Source organism: Panicum virgatum, chromosome 6K (assembly GCF_016808335.1).
Source record: "Panicum virgatum strain AP13 chromosome 6K, P.virgatum_v5, whole genome shotgun sequence".
In the NCBI taxonomy this organism is placed as follows: Eukaryota; Viridiplantae; Streptophyta; class Magnoliopsida; order Poales; family Poaceae; genus Panicum; species Panicum virgatum.
Window position 1 is genome coordinate 4,929,795 of NC_053141.1, and position 14,819 is coordinate 4,944,613.

General features: G+C 42.0%; 1 long non-coding RNA gene across 1 annotated transcript; it reads left to right on the forward strand.

The window, feature by feature from the left end:
- Nucleotides 1-4,440: 4,440 nt before the first annotated feature.
- LOC120711375 lies at nucleotides 4,441-8,712 on the forward strand. Its single transcript, XR_005690248.1, has 2 exons — nucleotides 4,441-4,676; nucleotides 8,486-8,712. It is a non-coding gene; the product is annotated as an uncharacterized LOC120711375 (long non-coding RNA).
- The last annotated feature ends 6,107 nt before the right edge of the window (nucleotides 8,713-14,819 follow it).

Here is a 14,819-nt window from a genome sequence, read left to right on the forward strand (position 1 = left end):
TTTCCTTTAGGTCATTTTTAATTTAATAATGGTGGAAGTAGGCAATTTGCTTTGTGTGCAAATTTAGATATTTATTTTATATTATTTCATAATGGTATATAGGTGAAGATTAGCTTTTTTTGGAGGTGGGGGTGAGTACTCTGTGCTACTATTAATAAAGATAGAGGTTCCTGTAAACTAGATGCAGGTTTAGGTGTTCCTTTACACTATATACAAAATGACAAAAGTAGGAAATTTTACTATTACTAATTGGAGGCTCCATGTTGGTCCTCAAGACATGTGCTAGAAAACATTATGAATCCTAAAAAATATCAACAAAATAGAAACATCTTGTCATCAATTCGGTATACTCTATTGACAACAATGGACATTGCATCCATTCTATATCGTTTTTTGAGAAAAGGGAAAATTTTATTGATTTCAAGAGGTTACATATATATACCCTCCACTATCAGAAAATACCTCATTCGTCCCTGACTGTTTGTACCGGTTGTAATTTGGTCCGGTACTAAATTTGTCCCGATGCTATTTTAGTACCGAGTCCAAATTTGAAAGCCCTCAGAGCCAATTTAGTACCGGACCAAACCACCGGCCGGTACTAAATGTCGCATTTTAGTACCGGTCGGTGTTACCGGCCAGTACTAAAAAGCGACATTTAGTACCGGCCGGTGGCACCGACCGGTACTAAAATGCGTCATTTAGTACCGGCCGGTGGCTTGGCCCGGTACTAAATGGTCCTCCACGGGTTGGTTCAAAATAAAAAAATTTCTCACACAGTCACATGTGATGCATAGGTGAGATGGTAAGAAAGAAACGCGCGAAAAATTCCGCGCATTTACGCGTGAAAAATTCGCGTGACTTGCGACGATGCGCGTGTGCGGATCTCCCGAGGGTTCGACAATTTTTTTCTTTATTTTTGGGCTCAAAACCATTTAGTACCGGACCGTGTTACCGACCGGTACTAAATGGACCATTTAGTACCGGGCATTTTGACCGGTACTAAATGATGTCCCATTTAGTACCGGCCAACCGGTACCGGTCGGGAGCCCGGTACTAAACAGGGGTTCCCGACCGGTACTAATAGGCATTTTTCTAGTAGTGCTCCCTCCCTCTTCTCAGCTCATTTCCTCCTACTTATATATGCGCATGTGGGCCTACAGGGTGAAACACATCATGTGTGTAACCCTTTGTGCTAATTTTCTATATATTAAGCATGACATAGTGGGGAAATTTAGAAACACATATAGAAGTACTATGGGATATTTTTTACAATGATAGAGGTAGGCTATTTAGGTGTTCCTTTAGATTATTTTTAATGATGATGGCAGGGGGCAATTTATAAGCAAATTTAGATGGCTACCATTTTTTTCTGATGGTATAGGTGGGTAATTTATGTGAAGATCAGTGAGTTATTTTATATTATTTTTCATAATGGTTGAGGAAGATAAGTACGTAGATAATTTAGATTAGCTTTACATATAGGTTCCTTTTTATATTCAAGATGACAGAGATGAGTGATCTTACTACTGCTTACTAGACTCTATCTTTAACAAAAATAGCCAGAGTACCCCTCTAATGTATAACTAAATCACCCATGTCTATCATTAGAAAATAGTATGAACTAACCCTCTAAATTATTCTTTATAATGGAAGTGGTGCTAGTTTAGCTAAAGATTTAGGGGCTATTTTAGGTTATTTTTCATAATGACATGTACATGGGTGAGTAATTTTGAAGTATGCTATAAGCAATAATTGATTTTATAAAAAAAATCAATGGTATATTTTGCGCTTTGCTACAAGAATTTGTAGGATTTGTCAATTTTTCTAACGAATCTCGTGGGCATTTTAGATGCTGCAAAAGTAAATAATAAGAAACCAATGTCACAGGTACCTCGAGCTGTAACTTGTTTGAATGGATTCCTCCACTCTGTTGCCTCAGGTCACGGTGGCCCTCTACGTGTTTTGCAAGTCATGGTCATCGTCAGCCGATAAGAGGTTATTACTTGCAGCAATTCTGCTTTTCATCCTTGGTGTTTTCAAATGCTTCAAGAAGCCCTTGGCTCTCAAGAGGGCTAGCTTCAATAGCATTGTCGACAATTTCCAATATTCTACTCCACAGATGACAACTGAACATAGAGAAGTTGAGCTTGAAAAGTACATCCAAAAAGCAAGGGATTTTGTGCAACTTAACAAGCAAGATCCCCAGACATCTGTCCCCAGTAGATTATTAACTCCGAAGGAGAAAATGAACACTTACAAACACAGGGAGGAGCTCTCGAAACCTGACAAGCTATTTGTGGACTATGCATATGTCTACCCTGACCGTCTAGATAAGTTGAAATCCTTATGGTTGCTTGACAAGGAAAACACTTACGACACTCTATGTGTAGGTCTCTCCAGAACTTTCAATCTGATTTATAGCAGGTTATTTAAAGTGGATGGTGGAAATAGGGCTGCAACTGGTTGTCGCAATCGCTGCCCTTCCCCGCTTGTATATTTACTCCATCTACTATTGCCGATCATACCCATTGGCCTCTTCCATGGCAGCCATAAAGAAGCTTATAAGGGAATTGATATCAAGGTTACATTTTTCTTACTGTACATCACATACTTATTGGAGATTTCGGCCACACTTACAACGGTATCCTATCACACTGAATGGTCAGACAGGATTGCCCAACATAACCTTATAGCATCCTTAGCTTCTAACAGAAGGCACTCAAGGCTAATGGGCATTGCAGAATTCTTACAATGCAAAGGATTGCTTGACACATATTTTTGCTTGAAGCCTTGTTACTCGTCCAAAGACATTACGATGTTAGTTCGTAGACATGTCAAAAATGGATGGTTGAATCGTATAGAAGATGTCGAGAGTTACTGGAGGTTCAGCGACACCAGAGGCCACTGGGCACTTGAGCGCAATGGATGTGAAGGGATCATTTGGAGTACAGAGATGCCCTTCGATGAGAGCATCATTCTCTGGCATGTGGCCACGGATTTGTGCTTCTATAGTCAGGGCACATGCCCTGATTCTGAATGTGCAAGGCTGTCCAGACAAATTTCCAACTACATGATGCATCTACTGTGTACTAATCCTGAGATGCTGTTGCCTGGCTGCAGAAGGAATTTGTTCATAATTGCCTACCGTGAACTCGAGGCTATCCTCCAAGGCGATGATGCTACATCACTGTTAGACGAACATCAGCTTGTGCAAAAAATATTTAGTATGATGGAACCTAAAAAGGGTTTTGTTCGCAAAGCCCGGGAACTTGCTCAAGAGCTGATGCAAAACGTGGATGAGAGGATGTGGGAAGTAATCAAAGATGTATGGATTGAGATGCTCTGCTTTTCTGCTGGAAGATGTAGGGGTTATCTGCATGCCAAGAGCCTTGGCTACGGCGGGGAGTACCTCTCCTTTGTCACGCTCCTGATGTCGCACGCAGGATTGGAGACATTTGCAGAGAGGCAGCAGAGGGTGCTGCTTCGGCTTCCAAAACAGGAGAGAGTGAGAATTGCAAAGGAAAGAATACAAGAAGAAGCAGCAAGTAACCAAGGTACTGACCCATCGACTCCCCAAGGCATGGTTCATGTCAAGGAAGAAGAGAATGCTGCCATTCCACCAGCAGCTTCCGAAGCCTGCAGTGGGCTAGCAGAGCAAGAAGAGCGCGCTCCTACTACATCGGCTTCACAACACGGTGAATGTGTTGAGATTGTTGTCTTACCAAAAGAGCAAAGTGTGCACCCTTTATTTATCTTCTCCGAATGATGCTGTTGCTGCCTCAATAATAGTTATGTAATGTATGTCCTGTGTTCAATAGAAGTTCACCTCACTCACGCTGACTACGGTGTGCATGCATGTGACATTCCGTGTCTAGTCATTTTGCTTCAAATCTCAGTAGTTGAGTTTTCAGTTTCAGAAATCAAAATTTTCAGGCTTTAAAGTCTGACCGTGAGAGCTAATTGAAGTCTGCACGTACCCTTGTTTATCTTCTCTGCATGATGGTGCCTTAATAGGTGCCATGTAATGTCTGTTCTGTACTGAAGTTCACCTGCATCACAATTTACGCACGCCTAACTGCGGTGTGCACGTAACATTCCTTGTCCTCGTCATTCTGTTTCCTGTCTCAATGGTTCAGTTTGCAGTTTCAAGAATCCAATTTTTCAGCCATTTCTTTGTTTGAGTGAGCAGTCAACATTGCTGTTCTAAGCATGGTCATTGCATCTGAGGAGGTAACAAGTTTTGGGTGTTCTTTTGGATGTCTGACTGACCGTCGCCGATTATTAGACGGAAACATGCATATCTTGTAGTATTTGATCAGAAAAGTTTTGGGATGTTTGCAAGACACCAATATTGTAACACTATAAAAAATATAGAAAAAAAGAAGAAAAAGGCATTTTAGAAGGGGGGTTCAAGGCCCAACAGCCCACTTCCTCCTCCATGCCACCACTTCCCAGACCGACACCTTCTCCTCCCCTTTCTCTCGTTCTCTTCCTCCTCCTCCTCCTCCCTCTCCCAAGGCTGCTCCACCCTAAAATCCCCACTGCGGTGCCTAATCCTTGAGTGGAAGTAGCAAAACGGAACGAGGAGAGCGAGAGGAGCATGGAGAGGAGTATCTTCCAGGTGGATTAGCCTTTTCCCTCTCTTCCCGTTGCCCTAGGGTTTGGGGAAAACCTAGGTGAGTTCGATTTTTCCATTCCCTATGCTGATTGGATGTTCAAGTGTGGGGTTTGGGTTGGAGATTAAGTGGATTAGAGGGGAGAGAGAGGACTTTTTGGTGTCTCCCCCGGATTTCAGATTCGTCACTTTGCAGCAGTGTTGAGAGTGGATTTCGGGGCATGTAGAGGCCGAATTGATTTTTGAGATGAACTACAAAGTTGTAGGGGACATTCAGATCTAGTAGCCTATCAAATTTTGTGATTTTATCCCAAGAGATTTGAGAGATATGGATTTTATAAGTTGGTTTTCATATCTATTTCTTACGATTCTTGCACCAAAAGATGGCCAACTAACGTGGCCACGTCGCCGGCCGATCTTGGCCGTCGGATCGAGCGCGTGGACGGCCCAGATCAAGCAAAGCTCGGCCTTTTTGTAAAAAAGCTCTCATACTTAAGCGAAATCAACCTGCAGTCCTACTTCCTCTCTCGGTTTATTTTTCAAAAAAAAAAACCTCGACTTTTACCAAAATCAACCCGCAGTTCGTGCCTTCTTATGGGCTTATCTTTTGTCTTGCTAGGCCGGCCTGCCTGGAATGGGCCAAAAACGGCCCGTGAGACTCTTCTCCTTTAATACGATTTTATTTTTCCTTTTTAAATTAGAGATCTTTCAAAATCCATACAAAATCATAGAAAAATCATAAAAATACCAAACCAATTTTGATGAGTTTCTAATGACTAGATCTATGCATTAAACTTAAAATATCATATGATTTAGTGTACTTTATTTTGCATATGAACTAAAAAATATCTCCTCCATCTTAACAAAAAAAAATCTAAAATCAAATCCTATAAATCCATACCCTTTTTCTTACTCTTTGTTTCCTGACTCTTTTATTTAATGCTAACCTGTAGTACAAATACTTGAACATAAATAATCACGTATATACATATAAATAGCATAGTACTTCACTATATATGGTACATGATATTCCATACATTCGCACATACAAATACATCATGCCACACATATAAATACTTGAAATGAAGATACACAAATAACATAACATACATGCAATATATGCCGTATATACAAATATATAAACACGCATAGATATATATAGCGATAGCTACATCGACGCATAGCTAACCTACATACTCATCCAATCACCCTAACCCTAAAACACACACACTGGCCATACGCGGCAACACCACAATTGTTTCTAGTTCTGACGAATTTTGGACAGAGTTAGATCTATAAGGTTTTCGGAACCCTTAGAAGCAAAATTAGGCTTCCTAACTAGGAGAATCTTGTAGTGACTTTCATAAGCTTTCCACGTTGGTAAAAATCATAATTTTTGGATAAGTGGAACTCCATATATGGATTTAAAGTTCAAGTGTACTGTTTTATTGACAGAGTTTTTCAGTTAAGGTTTAAACCTACATTAAGCCATCTTGTTGACCTCTAATGCAAAAATGGATAATACCAAAGTTGTAGATCATGGAATTCTCTATCCTCTGGTAAAATTTTAGAATTTTTGGAGAAATATATTTGGAGTTATGGAAATGTGAAGCTTGCTGTCCTGATTTTCTGGGCAGATTCAAAGTTCTGTTTTCGACTGCAGTTTTGACCATCTTAGGGCCACCATAAAAATAAGGTTTCTCCATGGAAGTTTTAGATATTTTTCTGTAGTTTTGGAATATCTTTTTGTTTGGCACCTCATTCATTGTATAAAAATAGATATGAAAAAGAGAAGCATTGCTGCTCTTCATCGATATTGATGACAAGAATTGTTGTTCGTAGGTGTCCCTTTTGGATTGATGGTTTGGGCATGGAATCACATTGTATTGCTTTAGCTATGTCATCTGGAGTTGTTTTTCTGATACAGGAGTGGTTTAGCAGGTGATGTTGCTACGAGGCACCTGTGACAAGTGAACGTAGCGGTTGCGTTGCTACAACTTTAACATTCTATTTTTACTGCCTCCACTTATAAAATATAGCACACATAAGTGATAATATAAAAAATTTGGACATGACTCATAATGATTGTGTGAAATATGAAATGTTGTTGCTAATATAAATCTAGAGGTAACGTGGCTTTTTACTTCGACATGGGTGGATAGATAAATGAGGTAGTCCATATGTGACGGATTTTGTAGTTATGGCTGGGGATGATTTACATATGACATATATTTAGTAATTTACCCTATGGTGTGATTTTCCCGGTGAGTAAAATCTTTGAAATCCTTGATGGTTTACTAATGAGTGGGCTTGTTATAGTAGAAGTTATGGTAATCTTGGTGTATGAAAATCTCTGTGGCGGCAATTGTGCTACTTTATGTCTCCTAGTGCTATCATGCGTGGATAAATTGAAGTTCGGATTACGAGAAAGGTTCGAAGTAGTTTTTTCACTATTCTTTGATATATGTGTTTATATATATATATATATATATATATATATATATATATATATATATATATATATATATATATATGGATTGAATCTTGGGCTGACTGGCTCTACTTAGAATATTTTTTTTATATGATAGATATGCTTGGGGTTTGGATTATGGAATTATTGTGTTGTATGTTCAAATTGATAATGGCTACACGCTATTCTAATTCTGTTAAGACTAGGAAGATCTATGGATATAATCGTATGAATAATTGTTTGGTTAATGTTTGCAACACATGATTATTCAGTCATTGTTGGTTGATGTTTGCACCATATGAATATTCAAGCGTGGTTGGTTGGTGTTTGAAACATAAGATTATTGAGCCATGGTTGGTTGATATTTGGAATATATTATTACAGAGTCACGGTTGGTTAGCGTTTGGAACATATAACTATTCAATCATAGTTGGTGTTGTTTACGTTGCGGGAGTACTGTTTGCATTTTTGGTATTAACTATCATGAATTATTTCCTCCTTCCATCATGGAGTACAGGGTATTTAAATTAGGAGTATATGATATCTGGCTTTGGAGATCCTGTTGCATTGCACTGCATTACATGGCATTTGGAGTTATGTCGCGAACCAATGGTTGCGATCGTACTGGTACATCATCGTTTATTGGGCATAACGATGCAACTTCATATCTTGTTGGGTATAAAGGCGGGAGTTCATATGCATCCATATGCATACATCATTGATTTGGCATAAAGGTGCAGCTTCATACCTTGATGGGTATGAAGGCAGGAGTCCATGTGCATTGATATGCATTTTTGGCTTACTGTTGGATATGATGGAGATATAGTATCACATACATATACTGCGGCCTATGGTGACACGCACTGCGATGTGGCTTGTGAGAGCTAGATGGCTCTTACATTCACTGTTTTATGATAGGGATGTTTGGATATTGGTGGATATGGTTGCCATGGAAATAATTTAATAATGATACTTCTCCATGGTGATGCGTGTCTTGTATGACTTAAGGGATTATAGATATATTGCAAGTGTTGTTCCCTTGCACTTCTTTGCACCTTAATTGGAGTACAAATATCATTCCATTTTATTATTATTATATGGTCAACACATTGCTACTTTTATTTCTAGTTGCTACGGAAACTCGTATGCTATGGTTGTGTTAAGGGTTGCTTACCATCACTGTATATGGATCTTACATTATTCATTATTAGTAGCTCGGTATCAAAATAATATTATTTTATCTTTGCTATACTTTTGGTACATTTGGCGATTAGTGGAGCTATCTTCTGATACTTGCTACCTTGTCAAATTATTAATTAATCTATTGCAATTTAAATAGCTTGTTAAAGTAGTTCACTTGCTGAGATTATTCAATCTCACCCTTGTTTATCCCTCCACAGGTTATCATTTGAAGCTAGCATGAAGGAAAGTGGTTTAGTTGCACGCTATACACTTCTACATGACCTCATAATGATTTGGTGCATAAGTCTGAGTTTGTTTGATCTTGTAGTAAGTTAAATCATATTTGTACATGATGTAGAGTTGTCTTGATGGAGCATCGCGCTTTTCATATACATCTATCTATTGTTGCTTCCGTATTGTGCTAGTATATAGGTTTTTGTTGCTGAAATTTTAATTTCCAACGTTTGGTAGTATAGAGTGTAGCATTTCAAGGTTGCGTGATACCTGGGGTGTTACAAATATGTACAACCATTAGAAATCAACCGTTGATCAAAAGAGGATCACTTCAGAAAACCATCAATATTCCTAATTAGCTGGAGAGTCCAGGGGCTTCAGGCGGAACTCAACTTGGGCTCACACAAGTCATCGGTCAACAATTGCTGCAGTCATCGGTCAACAAGCCTGCACAGAGGGGAAACTGCAGGTTGTAGCATGGCCCTCTCAAGTTTAGTTCAGTGATGGGAAGAGTGGCAGCTACGCGCCCTCGTCTTGTCCAACCTCGGCGTTCAGTTGTATCTTGTGTTCACTACTAGAAAGAAAAGAAGGTTCAATATCGGATTAAAAGATCCTTTAGTACCGATTCTACAACCGGTACCGAGCACCCGAGATGGTCATTAGTATTGGTTGTATGACTCAATTTTTAATATCGGATCATGTTACCAACCGGTACCAAAGTGTAAAATGTTAAAAAAAGGAAAAAGTCCATTTTACTACCCTGTACTATGAGGAAAGTCCGGATAACCCCCTGAAGAATATTACCGTTCACTTACCCCCCACGGTTTTGCAAACCGGTGCACTATTCACCTTTAATCCCCCTCTAATCTGGTTTTGCTAACTGGATGGCTGTTTTGCTAATTGCTGGGCACACGTGGCTGGTCCAACGTGGCAAACAAGTTTGGGCTCACTTAACCCCCTCCCGATTCCTCTCGACCCCAGTTGCCAGAAACTCCTCGCCTTCTGCCGCCGCCACCGTCGCCGCCTGTCGACTCCTCCTCTTCTTCCTCTCATCCGAGGCTGCAGATCCTTCTGGAGAAGCCCCAAGAACCATGTCCAAGAATCCTCAGTCTCCTTCTTAACCACTGCCCATGCTACTAGATATATCTAGTTGTTTGCATCCCTGTCTAGAGCACAAATTAACTCTCCATTACAAGCCCCCTTGAAAAAACATCCATCCACACCAATAACTCTCCTACATCCAGCAAGAAAGCCTTTCTTGCAAACATCAAAGCACACATATATCCTTTGGAACACTGGGAAGTTGTAGTCAGGATCCAAACAAATAGCACATGTACTTCCAGGGTTGCTTCTAAGGATTTCTGCCTGGTACTCAAAGATGTTGGCATATTCTCCTTTGCAGGACTCATATATCCTCCTCATAACAATTGTTTTAGCTCTTTTTATCTTGGATAGAGAGACATCAGCACCCATTTCAAGAAAAACTGTCTCCTTGATGTTTTGCAGTTTTCAGGATGGGTTTGCCTTGATAATGTGCTCATACCTATCAGCTATCCTTGGGCCTGTGACCAACCTATTGTCCTTTCTCTGTGGGCAGATATGCACATCGTTGAATGTCTTCACCTTAAACTTGTCATTATCCTTCGAACCAAAGATGAGCCAAGGGCAGCCTTTCCATGAACACTTGGCTCTGATTCTGGGTGCTTCATCCTTAGGAAAGACAAGGTGCCTCCTAGAGGCAAAACCATACTTCACAAGGGCTTCCTTAAACTGTACCCTATCACCAAAGATCATCCCAACTGAGAAAATAGGAACAGTTGTTTCAGGGTCATATCTTGCATATCTGCTCTTCCTTCTAATTGCTTCCCCCCATCATCATCCTCATAACTGTATTCATCACTACTATCCATCTGTGGTGCTTCATCATCTTCCAACCCTTGGGCTTCATCTGCAACTTCCTTGTTGACAAGATCAGACATTCCAGCACCCTCTTCTTGTTCCTGATGGATTTCTCCTCTGATTCCTTGCATTTGCTCTAAATTCAGTTGCTTCTTCATCATAGTCAGATGTGTCATCATACTCCTCATCAACACTAGATTCTTCTTCTTCCTCTACATAATCTTCATCATCAGTTTCTTCTTCATTAGAAGGATTGCAAAATGTCAATTTGTTGGGTGAAGTTTAGAATCCTCTCAACTTCTCAACATCCCTCCTAGTATGCTCAGGAGTTCTCTGAATCCTTACTTGCTGAGCTCCATCAGACCTGAACATCTCTACATATACCTCAGCTACTCCACCCTCTGAAACGCAGTCTGCCATGTACAGACAGGTTTTATCATCTGCTATCCTCCTTAGCCCAAGTCCTAGATCTGATCCTGGGAACAACCAGTGAAACTCAACCTTGTCTTCTTTAGATAAGTCCACATGACCACCCAAGAAGCCTCTCAATTCTGGCATAGATAACTTGTCCCTCTCCAAGTATGACATGTACACTCCCCCACCAACATACTTGAGATCATCATCAACGAAGTCAAATTGCCCTCCACAGTGAAACCGAACTGGAAGAATGTCTGCAGGATCTCTGGGATCCCCTTCCCCATCCATTCCCCTGGCGGTTGTCAAAAATGAAAGAAATTCAGAATAAAGATTCAAGAAAAGGCACTTCCTTTTAAGGTTTTCATCGTCACACAATATACAAGCCTATCTCTAATCATCCTAACCCATTCCAATCTAAAGAACGCAAGGCATCCCTTTCTGACCGAAATAATCCACATCAAAGCCCTCAATTTCACACCATGATCGATTCCGCCACAAACGAAATACCCCAACCCTAGCCGACTCAAGATCACGATTCTCACAAAAAAGGCATTCTCGGCAGGTGGGGGTGGGGGAGGGGTCGCACCTGGTTTACACTGTAGGCGTCGATCAACTCTTCCCTCCTGCGATCGGGCCCTTGATCGATCTGCCGTCAGAGCCGAGAGCAGCCACGGACGAGAGGAGGAAGAGGAGGAGTCGACGGGTGGCGGCAGCGGCAGAAGGAGAGGAGTTTCTGGCAACTAGGGCCGGGAGGAATCGAGAGGGGGTTAAGTGAGCCCAAACTTGTTTGCCACATTGGACCAGCCACGTGTGCCCAGCAATCAGCAAAACAACCATCCAGTCAGCAAAACCAGATTAGAGGGGGATTAAAGGTGAATAGCTCACCGGTTTGCAAAACTGTGGGGGGTAAGTGAACGGTAATATTCTTCAGGGGGTTATCCGGACTTTCCTCATAGTACAGGGTAGTAAAATGGACTTTTTCCTAAAAAAATATCTCAAATTCAGGAAGAGCCCCCCACACGTAAAGGGGTGGTATGTAACGGATCATGGCCCCTAATGGTCTCTTCACTATCCATCTTGGTCCTTATATATTTTTAATTCAAAATTGTATGAGATAGTAACTCAACCCTTAGATTATCTAGGACCCTTTACCACCCCAAGAGCATCTCCAAGAGCTTAGGCAAATAAAACTAGATAAATTCTCATTTAGCTAGTCATTTGGCTTAGATTGTCTCTCTATTTTCTGGTACCCTCCAACAGTATAGCTATCCATTTATTCAAATCTACACACACAGACACTGGCATGTAGTTCCCATGCGTCATCCCTCTTCCTCTCATCCCCGCCCCCATCTCCATGGTCAGCCGCTCCCTCCCTTCCGCTGAGCCGCACCTCCAGCGCTGTCGCCCGCCCCTGCTCCCCTAGTGGCGCGCCACCGCCCGCTCCTCGCCCAGCCTGCCGGGGTGCTCACGCGCTCGCCCCGCCCGCCATCTCTGACGCGCGCATCATCGCGTAGGTTGCCGGGGCACTCATGCACTCGCCCTGCCCGCCGTCGCTGGTGCGGCCCCACCCGCTGTCGCCTCTGTGGCCTCGCGGCGGAGGGGGTGGGCGCGGCAGGGAGGGGGCGGCGCGCCGAATGGGGCGAGAGGGAGCTCGGAGGAGGCGGGGATGGCGGCGAGGGGGCCGCGTGCGTCGTGCGAGGATGGGGAAGGGTGGGATAGTGAGAGCGATGGGTGAGGTATTTTTAGCTCCCGAGTTTCCTGGGATACCTACTCAGATACATTAGCTAGCCCGATAGCTAGCTAGTCTGCTGGATGCTGTTTTTATGGATTTTTTTTTGTTTTTTACCTAATCAGATCCATTTAGCTAACCTCTTGGAGATGCTCTAACATGTGTGATGTCATTCACATGATTTTTCATGCGAAATAGGTGGATGGGATTTGAACTCGGGACCTATGCCTTGTGCCTACCTTCTTTATCATCTCATCTGCACAAAACTTGTGATTGACAATAGGTGCTCTCCTTTTAAACTAACCCATCGAGAACTCTTTAGTACTGGTTGGTAACATCAGCTAGTACTAAAAGGTCCGCATTAGTACCGGGTGTTGTCACTACTAAACTGGTTGGTCAGCTACTTTCATGGTGTCTTGTGTGACCCTAGGTGGTCTAGAGAAGACTTTTGTTATCCAATATCATAATAAAATGTCAGAGGTTGGGAGTGTAATGATTCCCTATGATTTTTATATTACCCCTCTTGATTAGAGGAGATTTTCATATAATAAAGCATTAAGAAGTATTTTATACCTAGATGTAAGCCCTGCATAAAAATATGAACCTCATACAATTATTAGTTGGTAGTCAAAGTCTAGGAAAAGTATATATTTATTGTTATGGCCGGTTGGCGCGGCACCAGCTTCTAGAGATGTGTTCAAATAAAAACGAGGACTCTCAAAGTGAGTCCCATATAATACTTCAAGGAAACAGAACAACCGATTCTGAATGTTAGTCGTTTAAAATATGAAATTTGCTATTTATCTGTCAGCAGACCTCTAATTGGACACTTTTATTAATAACTTGAAATCTGTATAAAACAAATTATTTGAGATAGAGAAGGTTCTATATTATAAAAGTATCCATGGGGAATTGAGTAAACTAGTGATGTATTGTTAATGTAACTTGTTTATAGTTGAAGAAGTTTTGCTGGGATGAATCCTGAAGAACCGATACTTGGAACCAGAGGTAGCAGTAGAGAGAATAAGCAAGTGCTTACGTGAGAGAGAGAGAGAGAGTATAATTGGCCGAATACGTACTCCTCCACTGCACAAAAACACAAACACAAACAGTAGAGAGAGAGAGAGGATGATCATCTCAATTGTGCAAGTTCTTCAAGAGTGGTGGAAAGAGTGGCAATTGCGCGCCGTCGTTCTCTTTAGCCTCATCATTCAATACATACTTGTGTCCTATAGTCCACTCAATCGTAAGTTCCAGCTTCCACTCTGGTTAAAACTTTATATCCGGATAGCTTACATAGCCAGCGAAGTGGTGCCGATTAACGCACTCGCCACAATCTTGGACCGCCAAAAGAAATCATCGCAATCCCCTTCCGTCGTCCATGGCAACCGTGACCTGGAGTTGCTATGGGCACCAATCCTTCTAATGCACCTTAGCGGGTCAAACGCTGTGCCCATCCAGAACATGGAGGAGAACGAGCAATGGACCAAACACCTGGGAGTTGCTGTGTCTCAGGTAATTATGCATTTTTGGTTCAACACGATCATGAATGCTACTAGTACTAGTTCGTCCATGATCTTAATAATAAGGATATTTATTTGTACATGCATGTCTGTGCGGGTCAGCGTTGCCCTTTATGTGTTTTACCTGTCGTGGCCATCATCTTCAGCTGACAAGAGGCAACTAGCTGCAGCTATTCTCCTGTTCATCCCTGGAATTCTCAAGTGCTTCGTCAAGCCCTGGTCTGTTAAGAGCGCCAGCTTTAGCAGCCTACAAGAGCCAGCAGGTCTCCTGGTCCTGGTGTACGACAAAATAGACAAGTAAGTAGCAGTATTGAGGAAACTGAAGCGTATGTGCAGGCTGCACGGGGTTTCGTTCTGAATCTGGATCATCCACCGTTGGGCGACGAGCAGATCCATTATTCCTTGTCCGAGCGGCTGGAACCTCTGTTCCGTGCTCTGTGCGTAGACCGCACATATCCCCACGCAGATCGCCTTGCAATCCTGAAATCCTTCTGGTCGCTTGACGCCGAAGGAGATCATTCAGCCGCAGTAGGTTCAGGTCTGTCCCACATCTACAACCGTTTCTACACCAAGCATGACAAAGCATCCCGCTACACACAGATACTCAACGTAGCTCTGCCACTCGCCGCAATCTGCCTTTTTCACGTTAGCCTCCATGGAGCTTCTTCTTCTTCTTCTCACTACAGCCCCCAAGATGTGAAGGTCACGTATGCTTTGTTCTACGGCACACTTGCGCTTGAGATCTTTTCC